Genomic DNA, 27,409 nt, shown 5'->3' on the forward strand with positions numbered 1-27,409 from the left:
GTATCTAAAATACTTGTTGAAAATATTTGGTTTAGAAAGTTGCAAACCTGTTGGTACACCCATAATAACTAGTCACAAGTTATCTAGTAAAGATAAGACACTTACAGTTGAGCAAAAAAAATATAGATATATGATTGGAGGATTACAATATCTAACTCACACTAGATGAGATATAGTAAATGTGGTTAGGATTATAGCAAGATTCCAAGTTAATCTAAAAGAGTATCATTATTTAGTAGTAAAGAGGATATTCATATATTTGAAAGGTATACCTAATTATGGAACTTGGTATGATAGATCAAGTGACTTCACTTTGTGTACATATACTAATGCAGATTGGGCAAGCAATATGGATGATAGAAAGAGCACTAGTGGTGGAACATTCTCTCTTGGAGGAAGATTGATTTCTTGGTTGATCAAGAAACAAGATTGTATATCTTAGAGTATAGTTGAGGTAGGGTATGCTATAGTAGCAAATAACTGTAATCGAGTTATGTGGATGAAACAAATTTTGAATGATGTTGGGATTGAGTTTATAGAACCTATTATCATTTACTATGATAATACAAGTATAGTGAGTATGTCTAAGAATCCTATATTTCATTCGAAGACAAGGCACATATCCATAAAGTATCATGTTTTGAGAGAGAAGACAATAGAGAAAGAGATAAGGTTGGAGTATGTAAATTCTAAAGATCAAATTGAAGATATCTTTATGAAACCTTTGCCTAAAGATACTTTTGAGTACCTAAGAGGTGTACTAGGGGCTATGCCCCTATCTACTTCAGAGTAGATGATGTGAGGAGTGCATTAGTCTAGTGGTATAGAGAAATATGATTAGAATAGATTGAATGATAATGCTTCCTGTATAGGGGAGTATCTTGAATGAACTGAGTCATTGAGAACTCTTGGTATTTGATATTTTGTATTGAATAGTGTCATTAGATGCTTGATTTGATTGAATAGTTGGAAGAAATATATTCTAACAATTGGTATTTTGTACTTGTATTGACACCTTTGACATTGATGTCAATGGGGGAGGAGAATATGTGCATAAAAGCATCTCCTACATAAAGGGGGAGAGAAAATGTGAGAGAAGCATTTGTTGAGTTGTCAATGGGGGAGTGTTATTTCTTTAGGGAGATTTCAAAAGATTTAGAAAGATTGATCTGAGTGCATAGAAGGAAATGTAAGTGCATAGAAGAATATCTCTATGGGAAAGATATGCAACTAGAAAAGTGTTGTAAGTTGTTCACCATGAACAACTCATGACTAGCAGCCAGAAGATTTTAGATTGATGAAGAAAATTGAGAAGATGATAGGAGCAATAGCAATAGACTAAAATTTCGTATTTTTGGAACTTAGATAATTTTCATCTATGTTTCCATCAATGCCAATGGGGGAGATTGTTAGCATGAATGTTGATGATACTACATTGGGGGAGTATCCTAAGCATTGAAGAGTATTGATATGTTTCATTCATGACTACATTTTTCATTGATGTCAATATAATAGTAATTCTATAAAGATTAGAAGAATAGCAGTCAATAGTCTTATGATGCATAGTAGAGGACATGTTCTTGAGGTTGTCCTGATGATGTGGTTAAGAGGACTAAGTCTGAGTTAATGGTGTATGGAAGTTACACTTGATTTATTGGAAGCAGTGTAGAAATAGAGAATTGGAAAATAAAGTTTTGATGATCTATCGCTATCTTTCATCTAAAATGTAATGAAGAGATGCATAGTTACACAGTAATAGAGGACAATCATTTGGTGACACCAACATCTAAGAAGGACATGGTTTCACACATGTGAAGTTTTGTATAGATTGTAAGCTGAAAATGCTATTGTAATTGTGAATTAATTAATTATGTTATTTTAATTAATTGGGTAAGCTTCAAGGCCAACATAAGGTATTATTATGAAGATACGATATAAATTAAAGTTGTTTTCCTTATTTGTGATGTATCTTGGAGAAGAAGATCAAGTGGAATGTGAAGTATTAGTGCACAATGGAAGAAGGAGAAGAATTCTTACTAAATACATGTAAGCGATCCATGGGATCATTAGATGCACAATTTGTGATCTAGTTGGTGTTGAGCTGTCATTATGCATGATGCTAAATGACATGAATTCTTGTGAACTCCTCTCTTGAAAAGATGATCTTGTGAATCAACTCCAAGGTTTCGGGTGATCTTGCGACCTACTAGAATCTGTTTAGTTGAAGATAAATATGACTATTCACAAGGAGGCCTTTGCTGGTTCGTTTTGATTTTGGATGACATGAAGTATTTGCACACTGCTTTAAAATAAAAAATGCAAGAAAGAACAATGTTTTTTGTATTTTTATGTTTTTTGTGAATGCAATCTAACAATGCAACTAGTATGAAGCCCTATTCTAACAAAGGGGGTTAGTAAAGAAAATAACAAAAACTTTAAAGAAAATAACATGAAATTGAAATCTTAATGGACATAAGCTATGGAAAATGACACATTTGCGAGTTAAGCTTTCAAAGAAATCAATGGGTAACAAATGAAAGAAGGAGTATCACTTCTTAAATTCCACTAATGCAATCATTAGTGAGAAACCTAGTGATCATATGATGTTTCACCCTTCATCAAATCACAAGGCCATAGAAAGTGTGCTCATGCGAGACAAAAAGTTGTGCAAGCACAATTTGATAGTTTCTTCTTAAGTTAGATACGTTATGCAAACACCAAAATTAATAAATCACACAACCAAAAACAAAGAAATAAACTTTTGGCTCAATCACAATTCCATGAACATATATCCATAAAAAAATGACACATTTAGGCAAGAATGACTACACTCCAAATGCGAGCACAAAAAGTATAATTTTATTGAAAAATAATGGTGGCCCCAATTACATATTAAAATGGATTATTTATAAGAAAAATCTCTCCTCAATCTGTGTTGAGAGTTGGAGATATTTTCATGCAATAAAATGCTTTTAATTCAATAAAACAAATTAATTATCTGCAAACTAACAATCTAACTGGTGCTAAGTAGGACTCCATCAATTTTATATTTATTAATTGGATGCATGAGCCTTTACATGTTAAAAAACAAAAAATTTATGAGAGGAGAGAGAATAAGAAAGCCTTTAGTCAAAGTGGAAGTGTCTTATACTACCAAAAATGGAAACTAATCCTTCACTAGGCATTTGTCGAAGTTAAACTACCATAAAAATGTGTTTCCAATGCATGGAAAGCTCTATTTTTAGGACTTGCAGTTAACCTTTAGTGCACCTCTAGAAAAGCTGACCTACATACTTGTGGACCTACACACCTATGAACCTACAGAGCTATGCACCTCAAAAAGGCCCAAAATCTCAAAATTTTACTGAGTGTCAAAATTGAAATTCTAGGTTCTAGGTTTTGTTCCCCTTCATCCCAAAGCTATGTCGGGATGCTTGCCCTTGAATTTATCTATTATCTCAGTAATATTTTCCGCATCTAATAAATCTAAAACCTCATATTTATCTTTGATCTTCTGTCTATAGTTGTCTACCTCAATTCGAGTCTCATCAATGTCCCCAAGTGTGGTATCACTAGTACATTTGAGGCCATTTTTTGACCATTATTGGTCAAAATTTTGACCAAATTCAGGTCAAAATTTTTCTAGTCGAAACTTCGACCAACCTACTGGTTGGTTAAAATTTTAACCAATACATTGGTCGAAAACCTTCAAAGCCATGATGCAAGTTCTGTCAGGAATTGGTTGAAATTTCAACCAATGAAGGTAGAAATTTTGACCAATGAAGGTAGAAAATTTTGACCAAAGAAGGTAGAAATTTTGACAAATGAAGGTAGAAAGTTTTGACCAATGAAGGTAGAAATTTTGACCAATGAAGGTAGAAAACACCCAGGCATTGGTAGAAATTTCAATCAATCAAGGTAGAAATTTCTACCAATGCCTGGGTGTAATTTTTTTTCAAGAATTCTATAAAACAGTTCACATGCCTTGCATATGATATGACATTTTGCATGCATCATGTACTCTCACTCAGTTGATGATGGATTATGAAGAGTGATCTAGAATGATGATGCTAAAAAACACACACAACCAAATCCAAAATAAACTTGCATTACAAATGGATTGTGGAAATTTGATATTGTTAATTTTACATGCAAGTCTACTAGGACAATCACAACTTAAACATATATTTATTTATATGTTTAAGTTGTGATTGTCCTAGTAGACATGCATGAAAAATTAATAATAATAGATTCCCACAATTCATTTGTAAGGAAAATTCATTTTGGATTTGATTGTGTGTATTTTTTAGCATCATCATTTCAGATCACACTCTGTAATCCATCATCAACCAGATGAGAGAGTGCAGGATACATGCAAAATGTCAAATCACACACAAGGCATGTGAACTATTTTATAGAATGCCTAAAAAACATCGACAGTAACTAATCAAACTATCATAAACACTGACAGTAACTAATATGCTTCTTCATTAATATGCTGGATACAATAAGTGAACTTGGCAACTATGCACAACAAGTTATATGCTAAAAGGAAATCATTTAGGAGATACAAAATTTGAAAAACCATATGTTAAGATTCTACAATTTATATCATTGCCTAAGTTTGACAGTTGAGAATAAGTTCGTCATCCTCCCTACAATATGTTTCAATGGCCTACACATCCACAAAAGTTTCAGTGTCTCAAATTTGTAGAATAGAATTCTTTGGTAGCAAATGGACATGATTGACAATAAATCATCATATAAAAAGACTCCCATGTTGTGACACAGATGAATAAATTCATTGCAAAAAGTTCATATATCCATGACTTCCCCATCTATCAATCTTCAAGCAATGCCAAAGTAGGTCAGTGTGAATTTTCCTAGACTACAATGGGAAACTTCAATCATGGTTATTGTGATTGAATTATTCATTTTTCATAAGTATATAAATAAATTTTTAGTTCAATTACAACTTATTACTATTAAATTAGATGCTACAATCACATTGAGAAGGGCAAGCCAAATGGCGAGGGACACCAACTACAACATCTATGTTTACTGGAAATGCTTGACTATGCAACATCTATGTTTACTAGAAATGCTTGTCCTACAAATGCACCACTAGATACCTCTCCCATGGAAAGTATTTCAAGAGCCTCTTTATATTTTGACTTTTTAATTAAATTTTGACCTTTTGCATGAAGCACTAGTTGCATCATAACAACGTTGTTCAAGGAAAAAAATTTGTTAATTCAATATGGTTCACAAGAAAAGACTTATCTAAGTTTATACAATTAGGATGAAAAACATTAGTAAGGGACATTGATTTCAAGCACAACAAATATATTGTTGATAGAAATGGTAGGGAAACTAACATTTGTATTTGTGCAAAGTACAATTAATTATGTTATGTATCACCACATGGGTACCATATGCAAAAGAAACATTAAAAGCCATCATAAAATACTACCTTTGATTAGTCTTTGAAACAGATGATATCTTTTCCCCATGCTGATTCTTGAGTTTGATGCAAGGCTAGTGGTTCAATGCAAGGCAGATACATGCTGTATCCACAATGCATACAAATACAACAAAATAAATATTAGCATACCTATATTTGTATCGATTTCATAGAGGCAAATAATAGGGTAACTAAATCATCTAGTAATTTAGCAAAAGAAAAGTACCAACCTTTTAATTTCACAAAGGGTAAAATTATCCTAACAATTTATCTTGGTGAGCTTCCTAACAATTTACAAGCAACTGGTTGCCTGTCATATTATTATATATATTGGTATTCATTCAATTTCAATATGATACAATATAATCACTACCTACTTACAATACACATCATAATTCAGAAAGGGTAAAATTATCCTAACAATTTATCTTGGTGAGCTTCCTAACAATTTGCAAGCAACTAGTTTCTTGTCATATTATGATATATATTAGTATTCATTCAATTTCAATATGATACAATATAATCCCTACCTATGTAAAATACACATCATAATTTAGAAAGGGTAGAGGGCCTAAGAAAATTGAAGAAACTAGGATCTTTTCCCACCATCTACATTTGAATAAGTTAATAAATCAATGGCAGTAAGTCGGGCATGTTTTCTTGTTGGCACAAACACTAGAGCTGGTTTTCCTCCTTTTGCATGCTGAATTATTGATGTGTAAGTTGGCTTGATCATTGCCTGCATCCAAGCTTCAAAGTTGGCTATATCAACACCCTAGATATAAATCTCTAATGGTACAAGACAAACACTAGGGGGGAAATTAAAAAGGCCATGTGCAGTAGCTCCAATCCACTCACCAAGATCTTTAGCATTTGCAAGTGAAGTGGAAAGAGAAACAAAGCAAAAAATAATTTTCAATTTGACTTGAAATATACCTCATTCTAGAAACAATTACTTCCAATATGGGACCACCCTCTCCACTAATTAAATGAAGTATATCAATAATAAATAAGCTGACTTGCTGCACTTGCTTATGTTGTTTCCATCTACAAGGAAGAGAATCCCATTCCTCATGTGTACTTATAACAATCTGACCTTTCACAAGTAACTTCAAATCAGACATAGTCTCACTTGTCAGTTCAACTACTTTCCATCCCAGATCTTTCCCAAACTTTTGCTCCCATTCACAATATTTTTCCTTTGCAAGTGCAGCTACAAGAGCAATGTAAATAGGTTGAAATGTATTGTCTCCATCTTTTTGATGCAGTCATGGCAAAGAAAGCTCAACACAAATAGTCTTACCACTTCTAGTGGGTGTTGCAACCAAAAAATTATCATCTAAGTTATATAGGACTATAAATACCTGTGTTTGAATAGGATTGAAGTGCCTAAACTGCTGATACAGAGCTTTGTATGAAGGATTTCTTAATGCAAATATAGGAAGTGGTTGCAAATCTAATAATTTAGTTGGAGATGGATATTTCTCTAGTAGAATAAGATGTCTAAATGAAATTGGCAAAACAATTTGTGATCCTAGCCATTTGTCAGATACAACATGAATTAAATACTGGGGTGGACGAGGTTCATGTATTGGGACAGTGAAGCTAAGGTTATGAATCTTTAAACACGTATATAACATGTGTGTTTATATTCAGGAAAATGCTAAGTTTTAAACATATATAACATTTCCCAATAGGTCTTCAAGAAGCTCACTATTATGAACAATTATACATTAATTAGAGACATTAATGATTAATCGCTATGGGATATCCAATTACATTAGGAAAAGATGATTAGAAATCTTATGTTTTAAGTAATTCTGCTTGTTTTCTAACCTGTTATTGTTAAAACACTTAATGTAGTGCATTTTTATACTATTTAAAGAACAATAAGACATAGTCCTATAACTAAGATTTACTTTTTGAAGAAGAAATGTTGAAGCATGTGCCAAAAAATCTAGTTGTCCATGTGTAGGGGGCATTTTTTCTTTCTTTCTTCCCCATGCCTACACTAAACTTGGGCATCATGTCCTAATTCACATTAATATACACTTTACAGTTGATCCAGAGATTGATTGATGAATGAGAGGGTCTCTGCAAGGCCCTTCAAATACTGGTTTTGTAGCTTCAAATGTTGATCTAACAATACTGTGAATGACTTCTATTTCCATTGTAGTCTGTATCAAATTATCAGACTCCCTTATATTTGTGATAGTAGGAATTAAGAATGCATTTGAAGGACATGAGGAACACATTATAGGAGTCACCAAAGGTTTTATACATCCATCCTAAGAGAGAAAGTTTGAAACCAGGCCAATATTTTTTTTATAAAAATTGAGCATACAACTGAAGCTTGTGTAGGGACTAAACACAATTCTAACATAACTGTGTAATACTTTCATTATTTTTTGCTAATTTAATCTGAGGTTAATCTTCATTGTATGATTTACTATTATTTGAAATGTATTCTTCCATGGGTAGGTAGTAATTAGGAATCTGGTTGTAAGATGATCGTCATAATATTGGATGACATATGGGTTTCAGTACTCTTGATGGTTAAATATGAAGATAATGGAACAACTTCTCTAGAGTTATGGAGGATTCTAGTAAGGATTCATACATGTAAGGGATGCTAGGAATTAGTTATGTATGGTGATGGATACTTTTTATCATCAGACTCAAACTAATGCCCAAATAACATATGGGATTCTCTATGTGGAAGCTTGGAATCTAATGTCCCTAAAAATTAATGTTTGAATTTTGATAATTTGTTTGATCTCCACCCCAACATGAACTTTCAATTTGATTTATCTAACACAAATATCATGTATTAAGGTTATATAATATATAAGCATACTTTATCCATGTTTCCATGCTCATATTTTAAGTTTCTCTACTTTTAATACAGTTGTCCTCACTGCAATCCCCTGTTGTCCCCTGCTCTAGGATTAAAATCCATACTAGAAATCCATTTTCTTGTTCCCTCATCCCCCCTTCGTGGAACCCTATGGTGAGATAGGTTTGGACCCAAAGTATATTCCTTTGTTCTCAATCTAGGCTATGGAATTTTTTTTATTAAGATGGTTAAATAATATCTAATTCTTGGCATCTCTGAATACGGTTGTGTTTTTCTATAAAGTTATTTTCCATTTAATTATATTAGTTTCCAACAATAGACTATGAGGAAGTTACAGGGTGACTTCTAAGATGATTTTATGTTGAAAAAGTGGAGTGCTACTTTGGACTGGAACCTTTAATAACACTTTCTATTCCAGTAATGATGTTAGCTTATGTGCATCACTAGGATTTGAGACCTTCTTTGTGCTATAAATTGAGGCATATGGCCATTAGAAGACTGCCCTTTTTCTAATATGTTTGTCAGGCTTATTGCTTAGCTATTGACTTGTGCTGAATCTGTTTAGTCTTTTTGGCTAGTTGTTTTTTGGGACTTAAATAGTAGTAGAGAGTAAGCATTGGGTTAGTTTTAGAGAACTACTGATCGGCTACTGCATATTGCTATAGGTTATTTGCAATTGGTTGCATGCTATTGTTGATTAATGTAGCCTAGCATGTTTTGTAAATAAGAATCCAACAGTTTCAGTGTGGTGAGTTCTTTATAAACTTTTTTTTTTAAGAACTAGACAATGGTTGCATTCGTTAGAGAATTTACACAATATTATCAATCTATTGAATTAAAATTCAAATATAAAGGGAAAGACATGGTGCCTTAAGTCATTTTTGATTAATCAATATGAGTGGTCACTCCTAGGGGATGGAGAGGACTCTCCACAAGGGACAAATTGTATAGGTAACCAATTGCTCTCTAGTAAAAGGCATTCCTATTGGGTAAGCTTCATGTTTCATAATAACATTCATATAATATTAGATAGCCATAATGTGCTATTTAGTAATTTGTCTCCAGGATTACTATTGGATAGGGTATTTCAATGCATCATATAGTTGGAAATAAGTTCTAAGCTTGTATGAACATCCTTTACTACCATCCACAGATGTACAGAGAAGAAAAAGAAAACATTACAAAGAAATTGCTAGAGATGGATCACATCAGGCCAAGTTCTAGCTCTTTTGAATAATATGTGGTGCTTCTAAAGAGAAAAGATGGCATGTGAGATGTGTATAGAACATAAAACCTTGAGTGGGAAAATCATCAAGAATAGGTATTTGTCTACCATCAAGAATAGGTATATGTCTCTCACGATGAATGGCTTATCAATGAGTTGCATGGAGCAATTATCGATGAGTTGCATGGAGCAATCTATTTTTTAAAGATTGATCTCAAGTTAGGATATTGTTAAATCCATGTGTGCAACAAGGATGTACACAAGACACATTTAGATTTTGTTTTGGGTAATATGAGTTTTGGTCATGGCTTATGACTGATAAATGCTCTAACAACTTTCTTGTCATGTACCCATTGCCAATCAATAATCAAGTAAGATTTTTTTTTTTTTTTTTGTTGATATATTGTTTTACACATAACATAGCAATGCCATCTAAAGAATTTATATATAGCTCTTGGAATAGTAGAGCAATAGGATATTTCTAAAGAAGTGGGCTAGTGCTAGGTTGGGGTTATAAATTTTCTCTACTTGTGCCTTGTTATTAGTGCTCAAATTTTTTAGGTGGATCAATAAAAAATCCAAACCATTTTGGATTGGCCTCTTACTAATTTAATTGACATGGTTAAGGGGATGCTTTGGCCTTTATAGTTAATGTAGGAGGTTTTTTAGGGTTTGACTCTCAACCAAAAACTCCCATAACTAATGTGATTAGAAAGTGAAAATTCTCATGGGAGTGACATTTCCCAAGAGGTCTTCAAGATGCTCATGGAGGTAACAAATTCATGCTCTATATTATGATTACCATCCAAATTTCTCACAACCATTTGTTGTTTAGTGTGATGCATTAGAAGAGATAACTAATATGATTCTAGAAAATTGAAAGACTTTAAAAAGGGGTTCTCCATATATGACAAAGAGATGCTCATTATCATTCATAATGAGAAAGAAGAAGAGAAAAAAATAGTGCTTCCCTAATAAAAAAGTGTTTATAGAGAAAGAAGAAGAAAAAATACCCAAGATCTGGTGTTGCTCTTGAGAATGGTGATGTTAACTTCAAAGGCTTCAGATAAAACAACTCCTCTTCTTAACTGATAACTCTTTGTGTGTGATATCTTCTTACCTATTGCCAATGGACATTACATTGTAAGAAGACTCTAGTCAAAGATAATATTTCATGAATATCACCATGTGTTTCTACACATTTTGCCAATTGATGATGTAATAATGCCTACAATACTTCACCATATAACACCAATCTTTCCTTTTGTGCCATAAAATCTCAAGATTTTCAATCTGTGTGCATTATCCCTCTAAAAGGTTTCTCTTTGATTGTATGAAATTCGATAATCTGTAGTTTTAGCTAGAGCTACTATTGTTTTTTTATTGTACTTTTGATAGACCCATAAGGGAAAATAGGACAGTGCAAAGAGAGCTACTAGATTACTACATGTAATTTGCCAAAAAACATAAACCTACCGAATCCACTTCATTTCTGAGTTTCCAAATATCAATATTATCTCTTGTATAACAATTTATATGGACCATAACTATTTAATTACTTTTAAATTTGGATGTTGTTTGTGAAAAGAGGATTTAATATAATACCAAGATAGTGAAATGAGTAAATAGTTGAAACTTGACTGACATTGTAGCATAATGGAAATATGTGTTGCTCATACATACCAGCATAAGCAAAGAAAAGGCAAAATAAAGTAGCAACAATAGATATTGGAATGGAGGCAAAGATTGCTCCAAATTTTCCTAGAATGACAAAACCCCAAAATCAGCTCTGTAAATTATCAGGTTTAAAATATAATACCCAAATACTATAGAGAATAGAGAGCCTAGCTGACTATGATTATCACCAAGAATATGGAAGAATATCATAAATCCTATTGCTATTTGTATCACCCTGTGACTTCCAACTCATGTCAATGCCAAAAGACCACCATTCTCATTGCATGTAGATAACACATAATTTAGAGTTATGAATTAGTCCTTATTCATGAGGGCCAAGGAGTAGGTGAAAGTGCCAGGCTTCTTACACTGATACTGTGGACCCATTTAGAGTTCCAAACATCCCATCCAACAAGAGTCCAATTCCCTGCAAAAATACTTGTTAGATCTTTTCCCTAACCTTCCTCTAATAATACTAATGTCCAAACACAAGGAAAATAGGAATGAGAGAAGTAAAGAAGAAAAATTCCACTCCTCACCTGCCAACCTATACCTCATCTTAGAATAGATGGAGGAGGAGCTATGGCACTTGCATACCTTGACACAACATAAAATGCACCACTAGACTGCCAATTCAAAGCACAACAATCAATACACTTTGCAACATATGGATAATTAACAAAGTAGTCAGCAACTACAAAAACAATTAAATATGAAGACTGGAATTTGGAATTTGACAAGCTAACCTCAACGAGTGAGACAAAAGCAACAACCATCACTGCAAATGCTTGTCCTGCATCAAATATGGGTGTTAACCATTGGAATGGATAGGGAATCCTTATCCTACAGAATAAGAAGAATGAGTGAAAATTGTTTTCAAAAATGTGATTAAACATGACAAATTTGTAAGTCATCAAATCATCTCATGGTTTTGCAAATAAGAAAAAAACTCATTGCTATCTACTAGGATAGAGAACATGCTATAATAACACTATTAACAAGTAAAGCAATGAAACATGTATATAAAATATATTAATAATGCAATTGCACTAGTATTAGAAGTACTTCACAAGACAAAATGAATAAGAATAGCAATTGTTTAAAGTAATAAAAAAAAAAACAAATAATGTGGCATTTCCTAGAGAAACTACAAATTTTATTCTGGTACAACAGAAAGTGATGGATAAATTGATAATAGACTGAACACACATGAAAAATATTGACTTGCAAAATAATAAAATAAAAACCCCTCTAAAGAAAATTATGTGCACAAAACTAAATAACCACATGCACTTGAGAGCACTGAAAGTGATCTAGTTACTAAAAACAGTAAAAAATAAAAGAATGTATATAAAAAGCTTAGCTAAAATAGGAAATAACATACAACATCGATATATGAACAACAAAATCATTAAAAATTGACAAAGTAACTTATCATCTAAGTTTAGTACAAGGGTTATAGGTGGCCTTTGCCTTGCTTGTTTGGGTAACAATATGGGTTGATATGGAGAAACCACTTTCGAGAGATCAAAAAAACTTTTGATGAATAAATATGGGTCAAAATCATCAAGTTCATCAAAGGTGCTTGAGTCATTGCCATCATTAACACCATATTCTAAAGACTTTGTCTATTGCATTGCGAGGAATAAGCATGCCCCATCTGAGTTAAGGAAATCTTCAATAGATACAATGCCATATGTATCATCAAATGTTGCATTTTTATCCACAAGAGGCCATACAATGCAATTTTCAGTGACATAAAATGCTTGTGATTGAATAAATTCATCTTCAGGAAAGCTTGTTATATATGTGAAAGAATCTTGCACTATTGCAGTTGCATCAGTATACACCTTGAACATAGATGTGTCTTTAAATACATCTAGAGATGAATACAAAGTAGAGGAAGTCATATAGTTCTCTTTAGATGTAGCATTATCATTGTCTTGTATGTTGTCTACTATATCAATTCACTTATCATCAGCCTCGCAGTCATCAACTACAAAAAGAAAAGTGTTAATGAGTTCAATATTCAATGCCCTGCCCATTTCTTCTAAAATATTTAGATATTTAAATCATTCCATGAAATCTAAGAATTTAAATAAAAAAAGTGAAAGAATCTAAAATAATGAAAATTTGAAAAAGATGTATGTGAAACTTGGTACAAAAGATTGGAAAAATGGATTTCTTTGGAACGAAATAAACAAAATTGACAAAAACAAGAGCTATTAGAAATCCCTGAAAAATGGATTAGAAAATGTTGCAATAGCAGAGCGGAAAATATGATAAGTAATGTTTTATGTTTTGTGTGTGTTTTAAATTTAAATGTTTTCAATAATGTCCTACATGTGGTGGCATACCTGGAGTAGCAATTCGATGAGCTCTCCAGATATAGCCACCTAGGACCAGGTGTGTGGATTTTAAAATTAGAATAGTTGTTTTAATTCATAGTTGTGCTAAATAATTAAAGAGAATTCCATCAAATACTGGTGACAGATAATAGGTAGTTACAAGAATACCCATGATTGCTGCATGGTATTGATGGTAAAGCATCTTTCAGATTCCTATTCTTAGCAGTTACAAGAATATCCATGATTGCTGCATGGTATTGATGGTAAAGCATCTTTCAGATTCCTATTCTTAGATGGAAAAGAGAACGTTTTTATTACTACTGGACAGCAAGGCCAATCAGACTTTGGTTATTAAAAAGCCAATCTTTTATGTAAAAAATGATTCGAACTTGGGGAGGAATGGGAAGTTTTATGTCTCCTTTGGTCTCCTGTGTTTTTTTTCCAAGATTATGGTTCTACTGTTATGCTTCATATATTTCTCATGGCAATCAGTTTAGGGAATAACAATTGCAGAAAAATGTACTCTGATGTGGGGTCAATATCTCAGGTTTGAACTGTTGGATTTCTCTCAAATTTTTATATGTTGTTTGAAACCTAGTTATGCCAAATATCAACGGTTGGATTGAGTAAATATTTTCTAGTTTGAAATTTATTCATGTCTGAGTGCAGGTCTATCTGAAGGAAGCAAGAAGATATTTTGGGGGATTTTATTTTCAAAGTTTTGTTTATTGAATCTAATTTTAGTGTGTGATCCTGAAGGTTGTAGATGCCCCTTGAAGCAACTTAGTTGAGTGACTGATTCCTCCTGAGTTTTCCAAGGTGTGGCTCTGCATCAGAAAAAGGCAACCAATTTCGATGGTAAAGAAGAGAAGTAAAGCATGTCACACAACTATCATACAAGAAGAAACAAAAAGAAAGAATTTCATGGTCATGGCTACGTAATAAAATATTCCTCTTGACCCTTCAAATTTCTATTTTACTGATTAATCATTATCATAGATCTATGGTATATGTCCACAATGTCTACCTATTTGTAGATTTGGTCCATAACTCGAGGACTACCCAAGTTTGACATCAGTTATCCACAATGCACACAATCATTTATCCAAGTTAAGACAATGCCAAAAAATATGTAAAAAGATAAGGCTTTGTAAAATATAACACATTTGACATGTCACCATTTAAGGTTTTGTATAGTATGATCCTCTCTTGTTGAATTATTGATAAAATGCTATCCATGATTTCAATAAAAGGAATGAAGAAAGACATTGACTAAAGAAGATCCACAAAGTGTGATAGGATGAAATCCTAACAAGATCAAACTTTGGTTAGAACCTATGTTTTGGGGTTATTACAAGTGGTAGATATGTTAGGCAATTTTTTTAAGTTGTAACTATTTAATTTTATATAATGAATATAAACATTGACAATGAAATTGAAAACAATTATACTTAGTTGATTAGATAGTTAGCTTTTGATTCAGCCGAAATGCTATGTACAAAAGTAAACTTGGTGTAATATAGGTTAAAACAAGATGTAAATGATTGGTTTACTTTTGAATGATAATCTTATAAGCTTAAGTATCTCAAGCTAACTTCAATGTCAATCTTAAACCATGAGCCAATTTTGAGGTGCACTGCACATACCCTTGAGCAATAAAAAGCTGCAAAATACCTCCCATGTCTTGCACTAGAAGAAAGTACTAAGGAAAGATGTTATCTTGGTTCCTAAAAAAAAATTTTTAGTGGCAGAGATACACAATTCTATACCTGTAGAAGGATCACTTCAAAATGCATGGAAAGGACTAGAAATATAGCAACCCCCAGCACTAAACTAGTCAAAGTAGTTCAGGTGCAGATTATGAGCTCATTAATTAATTTTAGTTTTGAGAGGTAAATGGAGATTTTTTGGGTTCTTAACTTTTACGTTGATATTTATTTGTATTTTATGTAAAAAGAGTCACGTACGATGTTTGTTATACCATTCTCTTAGTTCAATTTTTTTTAAAAATTATGTGAAAATTATATCTTTCACATGGATAAAGGTACAAGTGATAAGTTAAATTAAGTCATTAGGCCTTAGAAATATATTAATGATTTTGGATGTATGTGGTTGTGCACAGGCATATGACAACTATGCCTCAACCAAGGGATCATCTAAACTTATCTAGTAGGTATTCATGGCTTGAACTTGCGTCTACACCTACATCAAAATATATCTTGCCTCTTTATGAACTTTCACATAAGCTATCTAGTAGCACTAGAGTTTGCATTTTTAACCAATTTTGGGGAAAGGGACTTCAGGGAGATTACTTCGAATAGCTACAGTTTCATGTTTTTTCAGTAATTACAAATTTCTATTTTGCAGAAGTCACATATTTTGCATGCAAACATTCCACACATCATCTGAGTTCAGATGTTTTTAGATTCCTCCACTTGTTTCAGATTCTATTCAGTTTCATCTTTCATAGGCTTGCAAAATATTACCACAATCTTTGAAGTAAGGCTCAGAACATGCATATATGCATATCCACAAAATGGAACAATGAACCTTCTAAAACTGATGCAAGAGTATTTGTATCCCTATTATGATATCATCCATTCTTTTCACATTATTGTGTAGTTATATTACCATTGTATTGAGTTATATTTAACAAACAATGTGCCTTAAAACATTTTCCATCGGCATGTCATCTAATTATTTTTAGTTTCTATTATTTAAATATTGATCAAAACAAAAATTAATAATAGCATTGTGATACACATATTCCATAGGTATTTATCTAAGTGCCAACTAAAAAAATTCTTTAAGTTAATAATAACTAACCTTATTATAATAAGCAAGGTTATCAAAGGGGAAGGTTTCTAACATACCACCACTGGCACAATTAGCTGAGGCTTCATCATTAGGTATATGATGAACATGTGAAAATTGGGTCTCAACCACATATTGATGTGTTGTATTCATGCATAACTGTACAAAAAGATAATAGTTTTCTTATTTACAAATAGGAAATGGATCCAAAATGACAACTCATGCATTTATTTCTATTAGCAGATTTAGAAATGTTATCATGCAGATTGATGTGTTGTATTCATGCATATTTCCCATGTCTTGCACTAGAAGAAAGTACTAAGGAAAGATGTTATCTTGGTTCCTAAAACAACATTTTTAGTGGCAGAGAAACAAAATTCTATACCTGTAGAAGGATCACTTCAAAATGCATGGAAAGGACTAGAAATATAACAACCCCCAGAACTAAACTAGTCAAAGCAGTTCAGGTGCAGATTATGAGCTCATTAATTAATTTTAGTTTTAAGAGGTAAATGGAGATTTTTTGGGTTCTTAACTTTTACATTGATATTTATTTGTATTTTATGTAAAAAGAGTCACGTACGATGTCTGTTATACCATTCTCTTAGTTCAATTTTTTTTTAAAATTATGTGAAAATTACATCTTTCACATGGATAAAGGTACAAGTGATAAGTTAAATTAAGCCATTAGGCCTTAGAAATATATTAATAATTTTGGATGTATGTGGTTGTGCATAGGCATATGGCAACTATGCCTCAACCAAGGCATCATCTAAACTTATCTTGTAGGTATTCGTGGCTTGAACTTGCATCTACACCTATATCAAAATATATCTTGCCTCTTTATGAACTTTCACATAAGCTATCTAGTAGCACTAGAGTTTGCATTTTTAACCAATTTTGGGGAAAGGGACTTCAGGGAGATTACTTCCAATAGCTACAGTTTCATGTTTTTCCAGTAATTACAGATTTTTTTGTTTTGCAGAAGTCACATATTTTGCATGCAAACATTCCACACATCAGCTGAGTTTAGATGTTTTTAGATTCCTCCACTTGTTTCAAATTCTATTCAGTTTCATCTTTCATGAGGCTTGCAAAATATTACCACAATCTTTGAAGTAAGGCTCATAACATGCATATATGCATATCCACAAAATGGAACAATGAACCTTCTAAAACTGAAGCAAGAGTATTTGTATCCCTATTATGATATTATCCATTCTTTTCACATTATCGTGTAGTTATATTACCATTGTATTGAGTTATATTTAACAAACAATGTGCCTTAAAACATTTTCCATCGGCATGTCATCTAATTATTTTTAGTTTTTATTATTTAAATATTGATCAAAACAAAAATTAATAATAGCATTGTGATACACATATTCCATAGGTATTTATCTAAGTGCCAACTAAAAAAATTCTTTAAGTTAATAATAACTAACCTTATTATAATAAGGAAGGTTATCAAAGGGGAAGGTTTCTAACATACCACCACTGGCACAATTAGCTGAGGCTTCATCATTAGGTATATGACGAACATGTGAAAATTGGATCTCAACCACATATTGATGTGTTGTATTCATGCATAACTGTACAAAAAGATAATAGTTTTCTTATTTACAAATAGGAAATGGATCCAAAATGACAACTCATGCATTTATTTCTATTAGCAGATTTAGAAATGTTATCATGCAGATTGATGTGTTGTATTCATGCATATTTCCCATGTCTTGCACTAGAAGAAAGTACTAAGGAAAGATGTTATCTTGGTTCCTAAAACAACATTTTTAGTGGCAGAGAAACAAAATATTATACCTGTAGAAGGATCACTTCAAAATGCATGGAAAGGACTAGAAATATAACAACCCCCAGCACTAAACTAGTCAAAGCAGTTCAGGTGCAGATTATGAGCTCATTAATTAATTTTAGTTTTAAGAGGTAAATAGAGATTTTTTGGGTTCTTAACTTTTACATTGATATTTATTTGTATTTTATGTAAAAAGAGTCACATACGATGTCTGTTATACCATTCTCTTAGTTCAATTTTTTTTTTAAATTATGTGAAAATTACATCTTTCACATGGATAAAGGTACAAGTGATAAGTTAAATTAAGCCATTAGGCCTTAGAAATATATTAATGATTTTGGATGTATGTGGTTGTGCATAGGCATATGGCAACTATGCCTCAACCAAGGCATCATCTAAACTTATCTAGTAGGTATTCGTGGCTTGAACTTGCATCTACACCTACATCAAAATATATCTTGCCTCTTTATGAACTTTCACATAAGCTATCTAGTAGCACTAGAGTTTGCATTTTTAACCAATTTTGGGGAAAGGGACTTCAGGGAGATTACTTCCAATAGCTACAGTTTCATGTTTTTCCAGTAATTACAGATTTCTGTTTTGCAGAAGTCACATATTTTGCATGCAAACATTCCACACATCAGTTGAGTTTAGATGTTTTTAGATTCCTCCACTTGTTTCAAATTCTATTCAGTTTCATCTTTCATGAGGCTTGCAAAATATTACCACAATCTTTGAAGTAAGGCTCATAACATGCATACATGCATATCCACAAAATGGAACAATGAACCTTCTAAAACTGAAGGAAGAGTATTTGTATCCCTATTATGATATTATCCATTCTTTTCACATTATCGTGTAGTTATATTACCATTGTATTGAGTTATATTTAACAAACAATGTGCCTTAAAACATTTTCCATCGGCATGTCATCTAATTATTTTTAGTTTTTATTATTTAAATATTGATCAAAACAAAAATTAATAATAGCATTATGATACACATATTCCATAGGTATTTATCTAAGTACCAACTAAAAAAATGCTTTAAGTTAATAATAACCGACCTTATTATAATAAAGAAGGTTATCAAAGGGGAATGTTTCTAACATACCACCATTGGTACAATTAGCTAAGGCTTCATCATTAGGCATATGATGAACATGTGAAAATTGGGTCTCAACCATAGATTGATGTGTTGTATTCATGCATAATTGTACAAAAAGATAATAGTTTTCTTATTTACAAATAGGAAATGGATCCAAAATGACAACTCGTGCATTTATTTCTATTAGCAGATTTAGAGAAAAAACAAATTAAGTTTAGCAATATTCACAACTTTTTGTCAAAATGTAATGTTCACTTTGAATGTAGATATATATGAAAAGACAATCCTAACCTAAGGTGACCTTCAATGTTTTTTCTTCTCAATGGCTACCGCTAAGCCACAACATCTAACTATTAATTAGCAAAAAGCATAGGCAAAATTCGAATATAATAATAATCTATTCTAGTCTATAATAATGTTTTATTTAGCTGTTAGAAAAGTCAAATTCCTAATTTTATTTTCTTAAACTTTCAAACTCAAAAAGCATTTAGGAGAAGCTTGCCCATAAATAGAACTGTCATTACAACATTTTGAAACTTAGCAGCATTCTCTGAGAATGAGAATGTATTATAGCCTCTCCTCAAATATTAAAGTTGTAGTTCTAAGACAATTATTTGACAATCCCAACTATATCAACTGAATCTAAAACATATTACTTCTGAAGTCTTTGTTTAGAAACCTTACATAATCAAATGACTCTCAAGATATTGACAGTTTATGGCACATTAATCAAGAAGAAAATAGTTCTACAAGCAATGCAATCAAGCATTATACAACCTTTTGATCATCGCAAGAGTCATTTGCCATAGAAAATGTGAGTCATAGATCTTGAGTTTGATAGTCATCACCAACTGACTCTCTTGTATAGTTGGTATTGTTGACTCATTTTCCTCCAACATATTTTGACTGGCCATTGCATGACTTGGTGAAATCCAAACTGAAACATAATTAGGATACTAGTCTAGGATTTTGACAACTTCAGCTGGTATTACTTAATGGCAATGAGATGGAAGGACGAGTCCTTGAGGCTTTGTAGGTCATTTAATGATGGATCCATCATCTCACAACACACTAGACCAATCAATCTTAAAAAATTGGACGATTTGTGTTTTAGTAGTTCTAGGCATATCAATGCATGAATCAATGGAAGTGGCTATATTAAAAGGCATTTCAAATAGCTAGTTATTCCCTCTTTGTAATTGGGTGTGAAAAGAAGGAAATGATGATGATAGAAGTGTACTCCATAATGAGTAGGGTTTGTGTCATGGTAAGTGCTTAGTCATTGTAGTCAAATTTATTGCAGTACACCTTAGGAATGTCCCCCTTGGTCAACTAGTGCTAGAAGAGGAGGTCCTACCCTCCTCAATAATTGGTCCTAAAGGGCACTACTTGGTCATAATGTGGCAGGTTTTGGCCCTAAGTTTGACATCCTAAGCACTCAAGAAGAGACCTACCTTAAGAGATTTGGTACAAATGCCCTCAACCCTCCTCAGGTTACTGCCAAAAAAACCCACTCTAGTTCAATAAGCTTCTTTATGATCAACATTATATGATTCTTAGGTTTAGAAACAATTGTAGGCTAGTGCTTATAGTCAAAATGATGAAGACAGATTTCAGTGTGTCTCTGTCAAATTACTCTAATAGAATAAATTAATCTATGTAATAAAGTTAACAAGATAGAATGTAGAAAAAGTATTATTTAGACAACAACATGCAAGAAGGTAGGTATGAGCAATTAATTTAATATTTCTCACTTATTATGGAGATGCTGAAAAGATTAAAGAGGTGTAAAAGTAAATGAAATCATAGTAGCATGCCATTTACATAGCAATGGTTAAATTAAAAAATGTAAATGGAATTCAATTAATCCATAATTGAAATAGCTACGATTGGGGAGAAAAAATATAATACTATATACAACTGAAAAAATAAGGGCATTCAGATAAATTCCATGGGAAAATTCCACTCTGAAGGGCCTCAAAGATGTAGAATAAGAAAATGTAGAAACTACTGTAAACTTATTTTTTCTAGAAAGTTCAGAATTATGTCTAGAATTGTTATTTGGATGATTGTGTTACTTCTTTGATCATTTGTTTATCCTTGAGAAGCAGTAGGTCCCATTGCTCCTAATTGTAACAAATGAGGTAAGTTTTTCCAATTTTAGTACATGGTGAACCATTTTCTCTTTTGCCAAAATTGTCCAACTCTAATGACTGGATGGAGTGGAATCTGTGAATTATTCATTTCATTGACCACTATATCAATGATTTGATTAGTAGTCATTTTCATGGCATTGGTCATTGTTTGGTCTTGTGCTCTATAGTGGCTTAAGAACATCTGATATTTACACGAGTGGTAGGATTTATGGATAAGGTAATTCTACTTTGAGCACTAGAGGCAACTTGTGGTAGGGTGCCTGCATTATCACTTGTCTTCTTATTGATGGCCGAGGTCACTATTTTCCATTTGGACCATTGACCTACTCTTTTTGAAGATGCAACCATAAATTGTGTCCACCTAAAACTAATGAGTGCTATAAAGCTAATCAAACTATTGCTTCTATTTCCCACTATTATATTCTATAAAATTTTGTGAACCTGCTATCTTTGTCAAATGCATACAAATTTTTTTTTTTCTTATCTAGTTCCCTTTTAATGTGGGGTTAGGCCTCTTCCAACATGACATGTAGTGCTACATCAATGGATGTAATTGTTCGAGTAAGCTTTTTGAAATGGATTGTATCTTATGAAAATACAAAATTCTTTTGAATGTAGCTGCATGTTAGTGTGAATAAGGTTATTTTCTATCTAGCTCTTTCTTAGCTCTTTTCATGCTAGGTTAAGGTTACTTAGGGTATCTTCATCAAATGTATACAAAAAAGTTTACTTTCTTAGCTAGTTCCCTTTTAATGTGGGGTTAGGCCTCTTCCAGCATGACACATAGTGCTATGTAATCAATGGATGCAATTGTTCAAGTAATTTTTTAAAAATTATTCATATTTGTTGAATCATTTCTTCAATCTTCTGTTGTGCATCAATATCAAAAGGATCAACATTAAGAAGTGGTTGCGACATACAAAGCCCTTATAGAATTAGAAAAGAAAAAAGAGGTAGGACCTTAAACAAGCAAAACTTTGTATGTCTCAAGCTGAAGGTTAGAATTAATATAAGTACTGTAGCATTGTCCCCCTCCAAAAACTAGCACTTTATTCTCCCATCCTAAACTAAATGAAAAAGGAAATAAATAACTAGTATAATAAGATTAAATTTTAGATACAAGTTTGAAACATGTGTAATCCCTATGAAAAATTAGTCATGACCATACTTGTTGGATTTGATTGTAGAACAGATGTGGCATGCTGAGTTTGAACCCAGACTTGGAGTCAACATCTTGATTTGATAGACACTTGGTAGAATGAAGAAACCATGAAATATAGAGGATTTTTAGTGAATGAAATGCTTTTTCTATTCACACTTCTCCTAATCAGATTTGAGAGAGAGATATATTTATGTAACAATATATTTTGTAAGCCATTATTGTGCACCATAGCCTAGGGGCATCATAATCAACCCTAGATCCCAAAAGATCATACATCCAAGCTTTGATCTTTCCATCATTGGCTGTAGAGAAAATGAACTGTATGAAAAGAAAAGAATTACAACCATCCTACCTTCCACATTATCAAGTACTGAAAGAAATGGTGAATGACTTGAAATTGGGTGGAAATCAAACACCAAAACAAGTAGTGGTGAAAATATTCTTAAATATTCAATTGCCATGTCAATACATCAGGTTTTGAGAAATGAAGTACCTGGATACTTTCTTTGTGGTAAGGACAAACTGAATGTACAAGTGCTTCATGGCCTTCAAATGTATATTATTTTTGACTAGCTATTGCATCCCATACCTACAGCATAGAGAGGAAGGTTACCTCTAATCTCACATAAATTGGATGACTATAAGTAATTGAGATTTGATAAAAATATATATGGACAATATGCTTGGAAAAGGAAACACCTACAAGACCAATGCAAGTGTATTAATAAATCAATGGAAAGAATCCTAACCCAAGCAAACATAATAATATTTACAAAGGGTATTTAGTGAATATGCACTAAGGTCAAATTTTCTACACACTTCCCTTGAGAATACAAATAATAGATTCACTTACCAAGTACTTGCCCATCTGGGCTCCAGATACAATGGTTCATTGATACAACTAGATCTTTTAATAGGGCTGCCTAAGACAACATAATAGAAAGAACATATATAATTATTACCTAAATAAATACAACACTATCCTCTTGAGTAAATATTAAATATATTTGCATGTTCCTTATTAAAAAATGAAAATGAAAATTCAAGCTTATTAAACTATGCCTACATGCATTGGCATTGAGTAGGGAAAATTGTCCCAAACTTTAAAGGTCCTTTGAGCTAACTTTTCCCTAGATGCTACCTCCCAAATTGCAATACCACCAAGATTTTCCAACTGAGAGATCAAATCAAAAATCAAAATCTCCAAAAAAAACCAAAAAATATTCTTTACTTACAAAACCAAAGCCACATCTTCGTAATTGAAGGAAGAATTGTACTTTATGTGGAATTATGTAATAAGATTGTTTGCTACTAAGGATGAAAATCCATGCTTATGACATTTGAAACTTGATTGAAGGTTTTTGCCACCATTTTGGGAAGATCGTCTTGAGAGTACATGCTATGAGTACTCAGATAGCTCACCTTAAAAGAAAAAAGTAATGCTGAGTTTCAGTATTTAGAAGATAAGTTCTTTGTATCACTATTAGTGAACATGCTAGAGAAAAAGAATAACCTAGAAAAAATATTCTACACACACCTCATCAGATTGTCCAGTTCGAAGAGGTTTCATAAGATGCTTAGAATCAAAATAATAATAATCAACTATAGGACCATTTGAAAGTGGAGTTCTAGGCTATTTAAGGATAGCAACTAATGCAATTAAACAAATTAGAAAATGGAATTTTCTATGTATTGGAATATCCAATAAAAAAAATCAGATAATCTTACACTTCTTACAAGATCTAAAAAAGACAATGTTATCCAATATAGCTCATAAGAAATAAAAATTCTTTCACATGCCACTGAGCTTGTGAAATGTGTCTCCTTATTAAAAAGTATATATATTTTATGCTTCTAGCAGCCATGTCTCGAGATATGGTCAAGTAAATTCACCTATATTTTGAGGTGGTGTACGAGATGCAGACCTAGGAGCTACTACACAGTGTGGAATAGAAGGATTTTGACTCACCATCCATCCCAAAGAACTAGTAGAAGGAGCCCTTGTGGGTTGAAATGGCTGCAATCATATTGCAAAGGAACTTGTCTTGTTAACAATAACACCAAAATGAAAAAAATCACTAAATAAAAAGTTATAAAAGAATTGATAAAATATAAGACTTAAATGAGTGATATACCAACTAATTCACATTGTGGGGAGCAATAGGAAAGGTTGCTCCTTTTGGGAGTGCCCCAACAAGAGGGTTATTTGAAGGAATTGGTGCTCAAGTTTCATTAGTAGGTGCACATGTATGATCTACATATAATTTCTTTCTATCGGGATTAGGTAGAGGGTTCTTACAAAGTTGATGCTGCCAATTAAGACTGAACATAGAAAATCCAATACCAAACTTTAGAATATAATAACCTTAACTAAAACCCTATTTTACATTAACACTTTAAGATTATATCACATTCAACAAGTATTACTCAACCTTCTCACACCACTTTCATTAACTTAAACATTGCAAATTCCTAAACCAAGTTAGCTAGCTACAAAATACCTTTGATTTATGAGAGTTCCAAGATGAGATGCTTTGAGGCCATGAAATTGGAGCTTGTCACAAAAGTGAGGATTGGCCTCTATCAATTTCTTAAGTTCTATCAACATAATGTTTCTTACAGACTTGGACTCCCCATATTTATATAGCTTCTTATTTTCCCTACATGAATCACAATCTCAGTATTTAAATGATGTGCTTAACATAACACAACTCCTATTAAAGCTCCCAAAAAAATAAATAGAAAATTAAACTTTGCTTGTCAATCATTACAATATGAATGCTTTTGTTAAAAAAGGGCTTCAACAAAATGCAGTTGTATATCCCTACATGAGAATTTTAGTTCCCAATAATACATAATAATCTATCATAATTTGTATTTATGGGGAAACAATCAATTTCTCAAACTCATTATAGTAATGGACAATTTTAAAGTATAGGTGAGAAAATGAAGAATTAAATATTGAAAAAATGACATGGGACCTGAAGTTCTCCAGAGTAAGAAGCTGTATAATCTCCTTGAATAGCTCTTCATTGAAAGAAGAAAATACTTTGAGATCCTTCACTAGTATGTCCATAGCCTTAGCCCAATCTTGTCTAAACACACACAATCTTGAATTAGTTTTTCATAACCAATCATAATCGTCGTCTTTCAAAAATTCTTGGATATCTAAATCCCAGTTAAACAAAAGTTAAGAAATCCTTAATATGGTTCCCACAAAGACATCTATAAAAATATACAACATTTCCAAAAAAAAATTTATGCACCTAAATTATTTATTGTTTACAAGGAGCATAGATTTCTACAAGACTAAAATTTAGGTCATCATTCTAATACTATTAATCTTAATAAACAAATGCAAACTATAAGTATCTACAAAGGAACTTTAAAAACTTGTCAAGTGCCTCTAGATATTTCTATTTTCTAATCTCAAAGAAAAATTTCATGGAGTATCGATTATCATCCAACTTGGTAAACCCAGAAAGGTAACTTTCTACCTCATCCCAATCCCCTACTTGCACTTGATCCTCAAAGTACTTCATGTTGAAAAAATACCCAGATTCTTGCTCTAATCTACAAATATCCACAAACCCAAAACATCATAAGCCAACAAAATTTGATTCAAAAAAAAAAAAAAAAGAACATCCATTAAAAGAAAGATGGGTATCTTCTATTTTCCATAAGCTTACTTGTGTATAGTTTACTTGAACTTCTCCTCATCAAAAAAATGTAAGATTAGAAACACCAGTTCCCTGCTCAAAGAAGTCATGTTTGTTGCCCCTGCCTCCAATGCAAAAATCCCAATAGACCACACAGAACTGCAAAAATTACTAGAGAGTCCAAACTTCCCAAAACATGTGCTAGAAAATAATGCAAAAACAAACTAGAGCTAAACTTGCCTCAACGCGCTGCAAAAAGCCATCTGAAAACACACAGAACCCAAATGAACCCACACACGTAACAAACATACAAGCAAAAAATGTTTCTTTTTTTACCATGTAAGCCCTGTGTTGGTCGAAAATTCAATCAACACAAGGCTTACATGTAAAAAAAAAATTTTTTTGCCTTAACATTCCAACCAACCTAAACTTATTTAGTTGATGGTCAAAAAGTTTGGTAGAAAAATAAGGTTAGATATAGTAGTGTATCCAACTCTAATAAGGCATGTAATATTTCCATTACTTTATTACTATCCACAATCTTCTCAATCCAATCATCAATTAAATCCAATTCTTACATTGTATAAACATCTACCAAAATCTTATATCTTTGCCCCTTTGTAGCCTGCAAAACTTGTAACTCTTTGCTCTAGGCATGCACTTCATCCATGATACTAAAATTCTACTTCAAAATCACTACCATCTTATTTACATTCTCCTACATAGCATGCATTAACTTTAGATTTCCCTGGATGATTAAAATACCCTTTTCTTCAAAAAATTCCTGCCATTGTTGATAGGCTTTGAAAAATGGGTCTAGATGCACACCCCTCCCTTCTTTGAGTACATCATTTTGGGTCTCCTCAAGGTCATCGGGATCTAGGGGACTAACCACTTTAGCTAGATATCCTCTCAGGATTTCATTTTGCCTTCAAAGTGTCCTGAGTTTGACCACTTCCTAGTCCATGCTTTTGAAAACTTTCTTTATTCCCAAGGTCACCATTAATTTGGCCATATCTAATGTGGGCCTCCCAAGCATGACCTCTTTGATCTAATAATCTTGTGGATCCAAGATTTTTGCATCTGTATCAGGAGGATGGATGGCCACTTGAGTAAACAAATCCTAATCT

At 32.4% G+C, this 27,409-nt stretch overlaps 1 pseudogene; it reads right to left on the reverse strand.

Annotated features, from left to right (window-relative positions):
• LOC149545260 (protein TOPLESS-RELATED PROTEIN 2-like) overlaps nt 1-26,389 on the reverse strand; it is a 76,909-nt pseudogene extending 50,520 nt beyond the window's left edge.
• Between the last annotated feature and the right edge of the window lie 1,020 nt (nt 26,390-27,409).

Source organism: Cupressus sempervirens, chromosome 7 (genome assembly GCF_028749045.1).
Source record: "Cupressus sempervirens isolate cs-2001-9-10 chromosome 7, ASM2874904v1, whole genome shotgun sequence".
Classification (NCBI taxonomy): domain Eukaryota; kingdom Viridiplantae; phylum Streptophyta; class Pinopsida; order Cupressales; family Cupressaceae; genus Cupressus; species Cupressus sempervirens.